Genomic DNA, 16,536 nt, shown 5'->3' with positions numbered 1-16,536 from the left:
AGACCCGCCCAGATTATAGCACCGGTGGGTTTCCCCATCCCACGAGCCATGTTTATATGGCCACGCGGATCTCTGGCGCAGGCGCATCGGCTCTTCTGACGGCTCCTGGGCATAGTTCAGCAATCTGATTGGGCTACGTTCTGGGACGTCACGGAGAGAGAGAGAGAGACGGGCTTGCGCATACGGAGGAACCTGCCTGGTGTCGGTCCCAAAAAACGCGTGTCTGCCTTCAAAGGAGAAGGAAAGAAAACGGGGCAATGCCAATAAAATTTTTGTTAGGGAAGTTCTTTTTAAAGTGAAGAGCAGGTGCGTCTGATGGGGATACAGGAGAGGGCCTTCTCTGTCGTTGCACCCAGACTGTGGAACTCCTTTCCACAGGAGGCCAGGCTGGTCCCATCTTTGCTATCCTTCTGCAAGTAGGCAAAGACCTTTCTCTTCAAGCAAGCCTTCTCTCAGTAACTGGTTACATGAATGTCTTTGATCTCAACTGTTACTGTATTACTGCTCTGACTGGATCTTTTGTATTGTTTGTCTTTGCTGCATTTCAGAGGGCATTTGTTTCTTCCTTTTTAATATTTGTATACTTACTGTTTTGGCTTTGATACTGTCTTTAATGATGTAAGCTGCCTCTTTATGCTCATTGTTCTTAGCTTTAAATGTTGTATTTTAATAATGCAAACCACCTTTGTATACTCATTGTTTTCAGCTTTAAATGTTGTCTTTCAGGGATGTAAGCTATCTTGGGTCCTTTTCAAGGAGAAAGGTGTGGTACAAATATTTTAAATAAGATAAAGAAATAATAAAACAAAAGAAATGTACTGTTTATGTGTTTATGTGTTTATGTTTATGTGTGTGCATGTGTCTGGTCTCTGGGTGTCTGAATTTCGTTGTATGTACTTACAATGACAATAAATTATTATTATTATTATTATTATTATTATTATTATTATTATTATTATTATTATTATTATTATTATTATTATTATTATTATTATTATTATTATTATTATTATTACTATTATTATTACTATTATTATTACTATTATTATTACTATTATTATTATTAACTTGGGAATACACTTAGGGACAGTACAGGAAGGTAAAGAACTCAGGAGTGTAGAAGGAAAAGATCTTAGCACAGCCTGCTCTACATGCAGAACACAATACTGCCTCTATCTAAGGAGAAGGGCAAGGGGAATCTGACTTCAGGATGAGGAGCCTCCAAGTAGCAGTCTGACATAGTACTAGATATATCAAGGCGGAGCTACTTATTTGTTTAACCTCACCCCTGCGGTTGAAACCTACATACATTGGTTTTACAGCCAGTTCTGATAACTATGTATCATTTCTTTCCTACTTGTATTTCCTAGCAAGCAAAGTGTTAAGTATGTGTTTGGTCCTTCCTTCACAAGTCTGACCTACCTCACAAGGTTGCCTTAAAAATAAAATGCAATTGATTATCCTGCTTCGGCCTCATTGGAGGAAATGTGGGATGTCACTAATGCAAAAATAGATAAATGGGTTATCAACTCTATAAATAGAATACTGGAACAGATACACCTTTGGTCTGATCCACCATGGCTCCCAGGTTAATAGAGGGATTTCTGTATTAGTTGATGAAGCAAAGTATCAGACACTTCTAGAATCTCAAAGATGGACACGTTTATTGTGACCTAAGTGATAATGGACTAGAGACCCCTTGACATATCTGCGGAGACAGAGTCTTGTCTCAGAACTTGGAGCATTACCTTTTTGGGCCACAATTCCAAGAATGTCCCAACCTTTATTGCCGATGGCCATCTTGGTTTAGGGAATTTTGGGAGTTGTGGTCCAATAAAGTTCCCAAGCTCTGTCTAGTTCATCAGTATTACAGGTTCTGTCTCACAGCTCATTGCTCTCTGTCACTCCCATACAGATCGGGGCAGGTTTGGGAGGGGATTGGAAAGAGGGGGGAATGATTTCCTCTAACAGTTTCTGTTCTACTAATGTATATGCATTGGTACTATTTATTTGTCAATTTTTTAAAGTAGTCTTTAAGAAGGAGGAGTTGGTGCCAGCCATCAAGGATAAGAGGAGAGCTCTAGCAGCATGCAAAGCCTGTCCTAGTGAGTGCAACTTGCAGGCTCTTCAAGCTGCTCGTAGCAAAGTCAACAGGCTACCAGATGTTCTAATGATTATTGGCTTCAGCTGTGCTCTCAGAAACAGATAGCAGTGGACACAGGTAACATCAAGGGAATGTATGATGGTATTAAGCAGGCTTTAGGTCCAATACAGAAGAAATCTGCTCCCTTGACGTCTGCTACAGGTGTGATCATCCAGGACTGAGCACAGCAGATGGAACGCTGGATGCAGTGCTACTTTGAGCTATATTGCAGAGAGAATGTAGTAACCAAAGAGGCACTAAATACATCAAGCACCTGCATATCTTGGAAGAGTTGGACAGCGAACCAACTTTAGCAGAAATAAAGCGTCCTTGGATTCCCTTGCCTTCAGCAACGCACCTGGGAAGGATAATATCCCTGCTAAAGTGCTATAAAGAGATCATCATCACCGAGCTGTATGAAATCTTTTGTCTTTGCTGAAGGCAAGGTGGAGTACCACAGGACATGAAGGATGCAAACATCATCACCTTGTATAAGAACAAAGGAGATAGGTGACTGCAATAACTACCGTGGCATCTGTCTTCTCAGCGTTGTAGGGAAGCCGCTTGTGCGTATTGTGCTGAACAGGCTCCAGGTGCTTGCAGACAGCATCTATCCAGAATCACAGTGCGGATTTTGAGCTAATAGATCTACCAATGACATGGTATTCTCCCTCAGACAGTTGCAGGAGAAATGTAGGGAACAATGACAGCCACTCTTTGGGGACTTCATAGATCTCACAGAGGCCTTTGATTTTGTTAGCAGGGTGTCACGTTTCGGGGGGTTTCAACAGCAAAGTACAATAAGCCAGTCCAATATCAGAAGTTTGGAGGATGCAGAGCCAATACCAAAATGCCAAAGCCAAATCACACACCATAAGCCGAAATCAGGGTCCAAAGCCAAATCACACAATGTAGTCTGGGGTCAGAGTCCAAAGCCAAGGGTCCCAAGAACAAGGTTCAATGTAGTCAGGAGCATGGATGTGAGCCAGAGATTTGACTTGTTGCTTCCACAAATTTGCAAGCCTTTGGGTGCAGATTTTATAGCAACAGCAGTCATCTAAACACCTCATCCTGCTAAAACTCAGGGCTGGTTGACCTGATGTTCCTATGGGAAACATTCATGCGGGCTTTGGATCTTCGTGTCATGAGTCCTTGCCGAAGCTTCCCCCTCACTCTGGCTACTGGGGGAGGAGAATCGTGGTGATTCATCTGCCTGCAATTCTGATTGCCCAGCATTCTCCTCAGCTGTTATTAACCCCTCAGATTCCAGATCTTCTTCAGCAGAACTCTTGACACAGGGACAGCCTTTTTGAAATACTTCCCAAGATTGGATGTCCACCTTGACTCTTTAACATCATCAGGTCCTTTCATGAGGAAATGAAGGGCACTGTAGTTTTTGATGGCTCAGCATCAGATCCCTTTGACATTCAAAGTGGAGTAAAACAGGGCTGTGTCCTCATGCAACCCTGTTTGGGATCTTTTTTGCTGTCATGCTGAAGCACGCCTTTGCAACTGCAACAGAAGAGGTCTATCTCTGGACTAGATCAGATGGAAAGCTGTTTAATCTCTCTAGACAGAGAGAGAAGACCAAAGACCAGTTGAAATGCATGCAGGACCTCCTCTGCGCCAATGATGCAGCTGTTGTTGTCCACTCTGCTGAAGACCTCCAACAACTCATGAATCATTTTAACAAGGCCTGCCAAGACTTTGGATTAACAATCAGCCTGAAGAAAACACAAGTCATGGGCCAGGGCGTGGACTTGCCTCCCTCTATTACTATCTCCACATAAGAATTAGAGGTTGTTCATGACTTTGTGTACCTTGGCTCAACGATCTCTGACACCCTGTCCCTAGATGTCGAGCTGGATAAACGCATTGGGAAAGCAGCTACCATGTTCTCTAGACTCACAAAGAGAGTATGGCTCATGAAGAAAGTGACGGCATATACCAAGATCCAGGTCTATAGAGCCTGTGTCCTGAGCACACTCCTGTACTGCAGTGAGTCCTCGACCCTTTGTACACAGCAGGAAAGGAAGCTGAACACGTTCCATATGGGTTGTCTCCAACGCATTTTTGGTATCACCTGGCAGGACAAAGTTCCAAACAGAGGAGGCCTAGAACGAGCTGGAATTGTTAGCATGTATACATTACTGAAACAGCAACGTCTATATTGGCTTGGACATGTCATGAGTATGGCTGATGGTCGGATTCCAAAATATATCCTGTATGGAGAATTAGTGCAGGGAAATCGCGCCAGAGGGAGACCACAGCTGCAATACAAGGACATCTGCAAGTGGGATCTGAAGGTCTTAGGAATGGATGTCAACAGATTGGAAACCCTGACATCTGAGCGTTCCGCCTGGAGGCAGGCGGTGCATCACGGCCTCTCCCAATTTGAAGGGACCGTTGTCCAGCAGGCCAAGGCAAAGAGGCAGTCCCGAAACCTGCTGAATCAGGGAGCTGGACAAGGGACAGATTGTATTTGTCTTCAGTGAGGAAGGGATTGGCACTCTCGAATTGGCCTTCTCAGCCACACTAGACACTGTTTCAATTCCTCTATTCAGAGCACATTACCATGGTCTCTCAAGAATGAAGGATGCCTAATAGTCTTTAAGAAGTTTTAAAGATTCTTTGTTGAGACAAACAAAAATGCAGGAGATGAAGTTTTCCCTTCTACTGCACCTTAGTGCCAGAAAAAGAACTATCTGTTGAATTTTATCCTATCTTATCGCTGTGAAAGGTGCAAGAGCACTCCCTCAAGCAAGGGGCTTAATTGTTGGTCAGTTAAAGAGTTAGCAGTAAGACCAGCAAGTGCAGAATTTGTTGCTGTAGATACATTCCCTGGCTGTTGTTACTGTATTTGCATGAGACACATGAGCTTTTTCTTCTACATGAAAATTATCTTTCCACACATGTTTTTGGCACAGGGAAACATGACTTGTGGAGGTTGAACAATCACAAATGCTCCTCACAACAATGGTGCTCATTATGTCAGCATTTTCTCAGCTTCCAGGACCATGAGGGTTATTGCCAGACATGCCATATAACTGCATGTTTTTCATATTACATTTTGTACAGGGGTTAAATATCAGACTGTAGCTGCAGACCTAAGTTCACATTACTGCTCAGCTGTAAGGCTCACTGTGTGACCTTGGGCCAAGTCATGCCTTCTTAACTTTAGTTTCCCAACAGGGATCTGTAGCATGTCTGTATCACTACCTTTAAATGGAAAACTCATTGGTGAATCTTAACTAGAGAACCTTTATAATGTAGCGGTCAGGGACCCATGGGATTGTCATGAAAGAGTCCTGAGCTAAAGATAAGACATTAAGTGTTGCTGTGTCTGCTGAAACCGAGGCAAAAATGGACGATACTTTTAATTATGAATTCTGCTTGACTTGCAAAGCCAAAAGATTAATTCCTAACCTTAGATTGGTTTGAATTAATGTGCATAATCGTATGTGTTTTTTAAACTCCCTGTTTACAAATCAAGCAAATACGTATATGTTTTCTCACACTTAGGACTGATTTATAAAACGTTAACCTCACAGCCACTAATGTGGATGTTGACCTGAGTCTTTTTTTTTTAATTCATGTAATGTTGAAACTGTCAACCTTGCCAAATAAATTAAATTAATTGTTATAATTGTAAATCTACAATTTATATTTTATATCTCTTTGTTTTTATTTATGTAAAACTGTGTATATGTTAAATTGTTTTTATCTTGTATGTTGTGAGCCGCCCAGAGTAAACTATGTCTAGATGGGCAGCATATAAATGCAATAAATAAATAAAATTAAAATTAAAAAAATACTACAGTGGCATTCATTCACTAGTACAAATTAATTTTATTGAATCAGGGTATTTTAGGATTGTGAAAATTTTTACTATGAAAAGATTAAGTAATCGAAGATTGTTCATTCAGGGAAAAAAATTCAACCCCACATCTCTGGATAGGGCTAAATATGCTTACACAAACGTGTCTTTAAGCTGGTGAAACAGTAGCCTTTTTCAACTCTTGGAAGGGTTTAGCATCTTGGGTTTTTTAAATGGAGATATCTTGAAGAGGTATTCTCTGCATTTGGTGTTGCATTATTTTGACTGATGAGAGACAAGAAGTATTCCAGCAGAGTTTTCAAATGGTTTTAAAGTTTATGAAAGGTTATGCCTAATGGTAGGATTACTTGTTTTGCATGAGTAGCTTGTTTTTCATTAACATCATCAAGTACTCAAGCACAAGAAGTGTTAAAGCACAAGCACAAGAAGTGTTTGCTCCACAGCAGTAACAGAAACTAGCAATTTCGGTAGCCAGTGATTTCACCAACTACGCTATAAATGTTGACACATTGCAATATATCTTTCAAAAATCATTTTTCTTTTGCAAACTTGCCATCCACTTCTGCAACTGTTTTCTATGTATGAAGGGCAAGTAAAATGTAACTTGACACCCCAAGGAAGCTGTTGTGTTAGCTATATATTTCAGATTGTGAGCTGTTAAAACCAGATTGGGTGCAGTGTAGCCCTCTAGACATTATTGGAGAGCAATTCCTATCAGCCCTAGCCAGCAATATCAATGGTTAGGAATGCTGGGAGTTTTACTCCAGATTTCAAACATAACTTTTGTCTTCCCCTATTATATAGGAACTGGAGACATTGTCCCATCCTGGTTGTCCACCAGACCTGATTCAGGTAGGTACCTAGACTAACTTCCTTTTCCTTCCCAATAGTTTCACATTATGAGGGTTAAGCCTTTTTTTAGTTACTTAGCAGTCTTGAAGTTCGTGCCTGGTTCACCTGCTCCAGTGGCCCTGGAGGTGGCAGGAAGAAGGGATATATGAACTGGTTAGTGGAGGAGGGAAGGAAACCACTGTGAAAACAAGCTGTGGCACAACTTGGTCTTGCTCCTGCAGTAGCTACAATAGAGCCAACAAGTATATGCTATCCATAAAGCATTTCTGCCAGCACATTGTGCATCTGGTCACAATGGAAACTGTGCAACCAATTGTGCAATGAAATTGTGCAATCTGCTTTGCCTGGGTGCAATGCATGGCAAAGTTATGCCAGCATAAATTTATATTATGCCATAATGAACTTTCATAGGCTGGTGCTGTTCATCAACTTTTCCAAGAGTAGTCCTGTCTTCAAACATCTATTATATAATATTGGCCAAAATCTTGTTTATATAAACAAGTTTGTGGCCAATATTGGCCACATAACTTTATATAATGTGGGAGAAGCTGCTGGGATTATCAGATGGCTCTAGTAGCAGCAGTTAATTAAAACTAATTAAAAACTTCCTATGCCCATGTTTTAGGTTCTGAGGCCCCCTAGGGTGCCCTTTTGCCTTGAGGAAGCCTTTCAGAGCCTTGGAGCCAGGGAGGAGAGAGCCTCTAAAAGTCAAAAATCACTGCCTGATGTTCCCAATCCCAAACCTCTGAAACGCCTTCCCCAGGGCAAAAGGAAGGAAGCCATAGGGATGTTGGAACGTAAAAAGACCTGAGAAATTTTTAATTAGTTTTAATTAATTAAAACTAGCATCAACTAATGATGTCATCAGCTTCTACCACATAAGTTTATGCAAACAGGATGTTGGCCATTATTTATTTAATGCCATATTTCTAAAGCAACTGGTTAAATTATGAGAAAATTATATGCATTAACACAGACCAGTGATTTTCTGTTTATTTACTGGCTCAGCTTACCTAATTAATCCATTGAATTTTCATTGAATTATTTATGAATAAAAGGTTTTTTCAACTAGTTTTAACTCCCCCCCTCCAGAAAAAATAACCACTGCTCACTTATTGTGTCCAGGCATCCCATCAAGTTAAAATTATTATTTAACTCACATTCTGCTGCTGAATTAAAATTCAGCATTATATTGTTCTCTATCTGCAGTGCTCAAAACCTGTGAATTACTTTCCAATAATACGAGTCCCTTGATCTGAACTACCCAGGAAAAGCAATTACAGTATAATTGTAGGTATTTTCCTCCTCTCTTTCTCAGCTTATGCAGCGAATCTAAATTCACTATAGTAAGAAAAAAAAATAAGATGTTTCAGAGCTTTGGGACACCATGAACATGTCACAGTTACTTCTTAATTATTGAAACTGAAATTGCAATAAAGTATTAGATATGATGAAGTATAAATAAGCAATATTAATCACAGGGAAGAGAACTAAGAAACAAATGTATTTTAATTTCAGTATTACAAGTTCCCTTGTCCAAAAGAAATGGAGGAATTAAAATAAATGGAGACTGTTTTAAAACACACAGTAAATTAATCTGCAAAGGAATAGACAAGGCTTATACAGTCTATAATATACACAAAATAGGTATGTACATTTAGTAGTTTTTCCTACGAAATATTCCTACAACAGTTTTGTAGGTTCACTAGGTCCTTAAATCTTTTTCGCACCCAATCCCAATGTGCAGCAGCCCTCTTCCAGCCTGTACTAATATACTCTTTTGCAAGTTCCTGTGGCTCCAATTCATTGCACAAGAGCAAAACACTAAAAGTGACTGTAAGGCAGTTTCGTCTTTCCAACAAATGGGATAAAATAGGTAACTCTGGCTTCTAAAATTTGAGAATGTACCAACTGCTGTAAAGTGGCAGATGGAAATATTTCTGGGAAGGAAAGCCTTTGGTTGAGGTTCTATGCTTTTAACAAGTGGTTTGCACATGGAAGTATAGATGATAATGTTTTTCTGAGTACTTTAATTCTAGGGAAAGAGTCAGAGAAAAATGTTGTAATCTTACATTAGATCCTTGAGGGAGAAATAGGGAAGCTAAGGTTGTCTACTTTTGTCCACTTTCAGGGCTCATGGTAGGCATGGTACAGATTTATAATGCATATTTATAATGAATGCTAAGTACCTTAATAAAGATCACATCCTAACTAATCATATATGATTAGTTGATCTATGAGATTGATCTATGGGATCAATATTCATTATTGTTATGGCATTTTGTCCCACTTGCAAGCTGCCCCTTCTTCTCGATTCATAATGAATTGTGAGATTGGTAGTTCCTGAGCAGATTTGTTATATAATAAAACACAAGTCTGTTTCTTAAAATACAATTCCTGATTCAACAGGACAACAATACACATTCTCTGTTCTAGAGGAAGGCCTGGGCCAGCAACTGTAACTACTTACAGTTACAATTGCTGACCCAGGCCCTCCTCTAGAACAGAGAATGTGTATTGTTGTCCTGTTGAATCAGGAGCTGTATTTTATGAGACAGACTTGTGTTTTGTTATACAGTACTTGTCCTCTCATATGTATGTGTATATACACACCTTTCTATATATGTCCATAAACATTATAGTCAAATGGACATCCTGCCTTCACTAGTACCGATCATCATGTCACTAAATAAATAAATAAATAAATAAATAAATAAATAAATAAATAAATAAATAAATAAATAAATAAATAAATAAATAAATAAATAAATAAATAAATAAATAAATAAATAAATAAATAAATATGCAAGCCTTCTGTTTCTCCAGAACTTTTCAAGCACTTAAATGGTAGGGAAAGGGTATTACATTCTATCAGCATATCCAAGCACTTCTGAACTTTTAATCATTAGAAAATGTGGTTCCCAATTTTCTAGGCTCTATTTTTTTTAATGACAATCAGACTACCCACTGCATAAAGCTTCCACACCTCCATTGCCTGGCAGCAAACCTTCCTCTCCACATCTGTTACATCAGGAGCATGGAAATTGTGGCCTTTATGTCATATCCTTCCCTGCAAATAGCTGCAGCTTCATTATATACTACCATCATCAGTTTTTTGATTATCAGTTAGGGACACATTTCTTTAAAGCGGCACCTTGCTCCTGGCTTCTCTCCTTTCTCCCTTTTCCCTGGTGGGACTGACATTCACACACAAAATACCAGTAAGGAATGTTCCGATATGTCATCGGAACAAAATAACACAAACCTCCCAGCGAGGGGGAAATAAACCACAGTTACACCACTGGCTGGGTAAATTATTGTATAATGGCTGTGCATTGTGTGACCGGCAATTTATGCAACATTCTAACAGGGATATAAATAAGGAACATTTTCCTCATGTGACCAGGGCCATAGTCTGTCAGCATAAAGATGACTGATGGACTGAAATGTATAACTGTCATTGCATTCCCTGGCCCTTTCCCTAGCCCTATTTTGTGACAAAAAATTGTGTATTGTGGCTCCAGGAATGGCAATTCACACTCGAAAGAGATTATGAGGCGTTTCTAACATTTGACAAAAAGTGTGCCCATTCTTCAGAACCAGAAATAGACTCCCAGTTCCTGCTTTGCATGGTTTGTGGTCTCTGCAGCTCTCAGGGGATCCCAGGTACAGTTTATCATTTTAAAAAAATAAAATAACCACTGATAAAATAAATCTGATTGCACATGCTAACAACATGCAATGTTAAAATCCTTAATAAAACGTACAAAATATGAGAGTCAGCATGTGGAGTTTTCAAAACTGACAATTACTGAATTTCCTGTCTTCTTCCTTTATATTGACAAACTGTATTGTTATGCTTGTTCCAAAAGATACACATGATTTTATTTATCTATTTATTTCATTTAATTCATCTCCCACCTTTTCCCTAATTCAGAGACCAAGATGGCTTACAAAACAGAGAATAGCAACAGACACATTAATTGAAATGTTAAAAACACAATTAACATCCTGTAGGTCAATACTCTGTCACTGTGCAGAAGGGGCCATTCCAAGTATGGTTCTTTTGTTCTCACTGTTTGTGCAAGGGGGAAGCTGCTAATCTCTGGTGCAGGTAAAAAGCCCATTTGAACCAGCAGAGATGCTGCTTTGTGTAGCTGTTATAAGAGATCATAAGGGGGAAAAGGCATAGATCACCATATCATCATTGCAGAGCTGTTGTAGTCTCAGAAAACAAATAGGATGCTGGCTATAATATTAAAAGATCATTAAACTTAAGACAATTTTAAAAAAAGCTCTGGTGAGAAGAGATTTTGAAGAAGAAACGTGTAATATCACTTTTAAACATTCCTTTCTTTTCAAGCCCAACCAGTGACTGATTTTTTAATTTTATTTTAAGGGAAAGCAGTTTTCCTGCCAGAGGAAGGACAGAAGGGAGGCAGTAATCTAGCCTCCTAAGTGTTGGTGACCAGATGCAATTCGGCTTACACTGAATAAAAGTAACCATGCATGAGGAAGAACACAGAAAGAAGGACCTCCTTAACTGTTCCTTACCTGCTCTGACCCATCCTGAGCTTCCTTCAACCTAGACTGATATTCATAGGGTTACTGGCATCTCTTTCCTTCCGTGGCACCCTTTCCAGTCCTCTCTGGGAGAAGCCAGAGGAATAGAGATGGGCATGAACCTTGGTTTGGAGGTCCATGTCAGTTTGTACACATGGCACCACAGGTATGGTGTGTTCCCTTCCCTTGTATCCCTGGCCACTCATCAATCAAAGTGCGCTCCTCTCCTTCTCCTCTTTGGCTGTTCGATCAGTACGTGGCAGGAGAACAGGGTTGCCTATCCTGCCTCCTGGTCTCAGTAAGCAAACAGTCAAGGAGGCAGGGCAAGGAAGCCCATGCTCCTGCTGGAGACTGGTCAAACAGCTGAAGAGAAGGAGGAGAGGAGAACGCCCCGGCTGGTGAGTGAGAGATCCAGGTGGAGGAAGGGAACATATGAACCGGCACAAACCTCTCCCATCTCTACAGAGGAGACATGGTGCCTTTGTTTTTGAGAGGTAGCAGGGCAACCATGACTCCCCGATCTCCATCTTTGGTCAGCAAGAACTATGACTCCCCTTATCTTTCCATTCTTAATGTATTTCTCAAATGAGCACTAACTTTTTGTTTTTCTGGGTGTGCATCCCACTGAACTTAGTGAGACATATTGCTGAGTAAACATATCTAAGATTGTATTGTAAATCTTTGACTTGGCATGATCCTAATCACACTCACTCGTGTTTAATTCTGCCCAGATGTGTAAATGTGAATAGGAGCAGAATGCTTGTCATGCACATCCATGGCTAGGTTTGTTACTAAGAAAGAGAAGAAACAGAATTGCTGAATACTAGAAAATGAACCTGTACGTTTACAAAGAACCTAATGCTAGTTGCGTTGCATGAACAAAACAGTTTGTGTATTTCCAAGTGAAGAACTAGCTTTCCAAATTCCCCACTTCTAAAAATTCTGTGTAAGTGCCATGTTTTTCCATTAAAAAACAACAATGCCTTGAGTATATCTTTCTCACTGTGGCAGATGCACAAAAATAATCACGAGAGCTGCAGTATGTTTTCCTTGAAATATTAATTGTAAAAGCTATTCTATAAAATTGTATGTTAACAAAACTGATTGCCACACTGTGGAAATTAGGATGGTAATTTCCCCCTAAATAATACACAAAATTATGTTTTCATATGCTTTGCCAGAACCCTTTCATACCCGTAATGTTCTCAATATGAAGCTTCTTGCAGTATATTATAAATTAGCTTCAATTACTATAGCTCACAGCATTGTCAGTCTAGAGACAGAGACAACAGAAGTCACATAACACTGTACCACCAGATGCTAGGAGACACCTTGTGCACTTCATAAATTTTCAATTGAAAGGCACAGTTGCCAGCTAGAATAATTTATATCAATTCTATACAGGTGCCATTTGTTTATTCCTATTTAACCAATCATTCCTACTTGTAGCAGCTGGTTTCTTAATGTTGATGCAAACTCTATTTATTAGTAGCATTTTATTTAGAAGATACATATCACACCTTTTGATCAAATGATCCTCTAGGGCAGCAGTTACCAACCTTTTCTGGGACCGCAGACCTGCTGAGCCTCTGAGGAAGCCGGGACACACACATCCCGCAGATGTGAGCATGCTCTTGGGCGCATGCACGAAATGGTGGGGGAGCACCCCTGTGCCCGTCAGCTCCAGTGTGATTGCTCCCCCACCTCTCTGCGCATGTGCAGGAGTGCCTGCCCACCCCTTCATGCGGGTGCTCGGGTGCATGTGTGAAGGGATGGGGAGCACTCACGCTGGTGCTGGCACACACATGCATGTGCAAAGCAGCTGTGGGGAGGGGAGTGAGAGCAGGCGGGGAGGTCTGTCTCCGTGGCCCAGTCCGGCTCAGGCCATGGACCATCACTGGGCCGCTGACCAGGAGTTGATGACCCTCTGCTGTAGGGGCATATACTAGAACAGGGGTCTCAAACATGTGGCCCACCGGATGATAGTTTGTGGCCCCCACCTTGCCTGCCCCCTGAAGCACCCACACATCCTCTACTGTCAAGAGTAAAAAAAAAAGCCTCACCTCGCTTGCTGGCTCTACCCCAAGACAGCGCCTCTTGTACCCTCCATCTGGAACTGCAGCCTCCCAGCCAGCCCATCTGTCTGCCGGCTGGCAGGCTGCAGTTCCAGATGGAGGGTGCAAGAGGCGCTGTCTTGGGGGAGAGCCGGCAAGCGAGGTGCGCTGCTGGCCCTTTTCCCTGAGTGCCTGAGCTGTCACTGAGCGATGCCTGAGAGCGGAGCTCGCTCCCAGCCCCTCCTCAAAGAGTGCCTCCAAGATGACAACAGCAGCTGTCACTGCCGCCTCTTCCAGGGAAGTGGCTCTCTGGCTCTCTTTCTCTCTCAGCATCCCCAGCACCAGCTGGGCCAGCAGCCGCCTCAACGCCAAGCGGTGCTTCCTCCTCCTCCTCTTCATCCTGCTTCAGCTGCCGCAGCTCTGGAGGCTGCCTGGGCTTGCCTCACAAAGTTTGATCTGTCATGGTGGGGGTACCTGCTGCTGCTGAGTGCACCTTTTTTTGAGGGGGGCCCTCAGAGGAAGGTTGCTGGACCTCTGTGTGTATATGTGTGCGTGCACGCACCTGGGTGGAGCCAGTGGTGGGATTCAGCAGGTTTGCACCAGTTCTACAGAACCGGTAGCTAATGTATTATTGGTTCTGCAGAACCGTTTGTTGGCCTGCTGAATCCCACCACTGATCCTGGCCAGTGGTGGGATTCAGCAGGTTCGTACCAGTTCTACAGAACCAGTAGCTAATGTATTATTGGTTCTGCAGAACCGTTTGTTGGCCTGCTGAATCCCACCACTGGGTGGAGCCATACCATTTTGTTTAATTTTGCGGGTATCGATGGGGGCTTTTCTCCTTTGGCAAGGCGATTTTGCGGGGTTTTTTTTAAAAAAAATTATGTCATGCCCTCCTCCCCCCCTCTAGGCGGTCACTGACGCTCCCTCCCTTCTCCGCTTCTTCATCCTGCTGCTGGTGGTGGTAGTGAAGAAGGAGCCAGAGGGGGGCGTGGGTGGTGATGAGGACTTGCACTCCCCTCCTCCTCCTCGGAGCCCCAGCCAGCTAAGAAGACTCCTGGGCAGCTTCCTCGGGCTCTTGCTCCGCTTGCTGGAAAATCTGATGCGGCCTAGCCTCACCCAGACTCTGCCTCCAGCGGCCCCCAGGTAAATTGAGTTTGAGACCCCTGTACTAGAACATAGTGACTGAAAACCTGTTGTTAAGCATAGTAAATTGCACCGTTGAATTAGTGGAGATTTGGTGAGTCAAATTCTCCATAGGTCACATTGATTCAAATAGGCCTACTGTAGCTCTAACTTACTTTAGCATAATAACTAGACAACTAAAGTATAGTGACTGCATTATATATCTTTGCATGTGAATATTTAAAAATATAGACCCAGGGTTTGGGTTACCATAAAAGCTTGTAGCTCTTACGGTAATCCAAACCGTAAGAACTGTCTGCTGTGCTCAAACAGTCTAAAGAGTCAACTGTCTTAAGTCAGAGACCAAGACCCAAGGCAAGGAACATGTGGCCGTCTAGTTATTGTTGGTTTACAAATCCCACCAAGTCTAGCAAGCATAAACAGTGCAATATGCTGTCCAACAATATGTGGGGAAAGGGTTTGTGCACATTTCCCACCCAAGGCAATCATGTTTTACTTCTTGTAAAATAAAGAAATAAAAGTGAATAGCAGATGCATGCAAGTATTTGAATGTCTAGAAATAGCAGTTCAGAGTGAAATTGTTCTTTCTCAGCAAGCATGCAAAAAATGCATTCTTGTCTTCTACTCCCAAGTTTTCTCCTGGCTTGTAATGTTATTGTGTACACAGTGATGCTGTCATTTACCTGCATGCTGTTGTATTTTCTACTAGAGCTTGTGGGCTTCATCTATGCTATGGCTATGAGCTGTCTGAAAACTTAATTCTCCACTTGCTTCTGAAACCAACATGCTAAGGTGGTGTGAGAGGAAAAGATTCCGAATCTGAGTGCACTATAGCAAGAGCATAAAACATTTGGAAGGAGGAGACCCTAGAGAACGGGCCCAATTAAGAGAAGATACTGGTCACAAAATTAGAAGAGTTTCACAGAGAATAAGATGCAAACATTAACGGATGTCTGTGCATCTGCCTACAAGGCAACCTGAGCAGAGAATAATTTTTGGGAGATATACTTGGTTCCTATAACCGAGTGTTTCAGATATTCAAACATTCATATCAAACACAGTAATTACAGGTTTTCCTGACATTTGTAACTGCCACTTGCAAATTTTGTTTTCCCCATAGTTGAAATGGGTATATACCTACTTTTGCATTAGCTTTAAAATTTAACAGAGCAGCCACACAATCCTAAAGGATAGTGTAGTTCCGTATAGAATCTGTAAACAGTGATTTGTGGTTTAAAAATGTAGAATATTGTGTCAGGCACCTCTAGGAACAGGCAGAACTTATGTGTTAATTTTAACTGTGCAAATGCATTCCTGGCCACAGCTACAACCTGGGCATCCAGCCTCAGGGATGAACCCAGGAGTACACTCAAGCTACAAACTTGTGTTTTCAGGAGGAGTGCAACTCCATCCAGGATAGGCTGAGTGAATATAGATGGAATAGAGAAATATATAGGATTGGGTTTTGCCTGCTCAGCATTTGGATAACTCCTACAGGAAAAAAATCTGTGTGTCCTTGTCTGAAGACAATGGTAGATGGTACCTTTATTTTGTTGTTATGTGCTGTCAAGTCAGAACCAACTTATAGTGATCCTAAGGGCATTCATGTTAAGTGAGATATTTAAAGAGGGATTTATCCAGTTCCATGTCCAAATGAGTTTCTGTGGCAAAGTGTGGGTTTGAACCCAGGCCTTCTGAATCCTAGACCACCACATTATCCACTACATCACACTGGATATGATGATCACCAAGATCTCAGAAAAAAGAAGCAAGTTTTCAATTAAAAGGAGTCTTCATCAAGGTGAAAATTAAAGAGCTGACAGTGACGGAGAAGAAACAAAATTTCCAGCATCCATGGAATGATGTGTAAGTCAGGTTTTCTTATTTAAAGCAAGTTCCAAAATGGGGTCTGAAGAATCAACTTAAAGGTGGAAGGTTTC

At 41.5% G+C, this 16,536-nt stretch overlaps 1 long non-coding RNA gene across 1 annotated transcript; it reads left to right on the top strand.

Moving 5' to 3' along the window:
* Positions 1-47: 47 nt before the first annotated feature.
* LOC144588977 (uncharacterized) lies at positions 48-12,384 on the top strand. Its single transcript, XR_013544773.1, has 2 exons — positions 48-306; positions 6,786-12,384. It is a non-coding gene; the product is annotated as an uncharacterized LOC144588977 (long non-coding RNA).
* Positions 12,385-16,536: the final 4,152 nt, after the last annotated feature.

Source organism: Pogona vitticeps, chromosome 4, assembly GCF_051106095.1.
Source record: "Pogona vitticeps strain Pit_001003342236 chromosome 4, PviZW2.1, whole genome shotgun sequence".
NCBI lineage: Eukaryota > Metazoa > Chordata > Lepidosauria > Squamata > Agamidae > Pogona > Pogona vitticeps.
Note: the sequence above shows the minus strand (reverse complement) of the source record. Positions and strands in the feature narration are given on the sequence as shown.